Here is a 611-nt window from a genome sequence, read left to right as displayed (position 1 = left end):
TGGAGACTTGCTCTAAACGGTTCATTTGAATCAGTGAGTTGTCGGCTCGAGAACAGCTGCAATCGGATCATTCTAATTTGTTAATGAATCGTTTGGTGCGATTTGCGAACCGATTTAAATGGTTCATTGAAAAGAATCAGTTCGTTCTTGATTCAGAAACCGCTTCTGCATCTCGGAGCACGTGCTATATTATAAGGAGTAACGATATGTTTTATGAAATGTAGTGAAGTAAAAAGTACGATCTTATGCTTTGGAATGTAGTGAAGTAAAAGTAAAAGTTACTCAAAATAAAACTACTCCAGTAAAGTACAGATACTTGAAAAATGTACTCAAGTACAGAAAGGTCTTAATACGCTTGAACCCCGATAAATGCTGCTTGCAGCTTTAATTTATATTTGTTTCCAATGTCCATGATGATAATTTGAAGGAAAAAAAAATAATATTACTCCAGTTCGTGCCGCTCACCCTCGCAACGCTGTTCCGGATCGGGATAACGTTCCATCATCCCACGGAGCTCCCAGACACCACCGACCTCGACTGGAAGGAGACAGTCATTCGGTGTCTGGAGAGCCTCCGATCCCGATCCGGAACCCCTCCGCCGGCCATTCCCG

This window comes from Sinocyclocheilus rhinocerous, unplaced genomic scaffold, assembly GCF_001515625.1.
Source record: "Sinocyclocheilus rhinocerous isolate Xijiao unplaced genomic scaffold, SAMN03320098_v1.1 scaffold202, whole genome shotgun sequence".
In the NCBI taxonomy this organism is placed as follows: Eukaryota; Metazoa; Chordata; class Actinopteri; order Cypriniformes; family Cyprinidae; genus Sinocyclocheilus; species Sinocyclocheilus rhinocerous.
Note: the sequence above shows the minus strand (reverse complement) of the source record.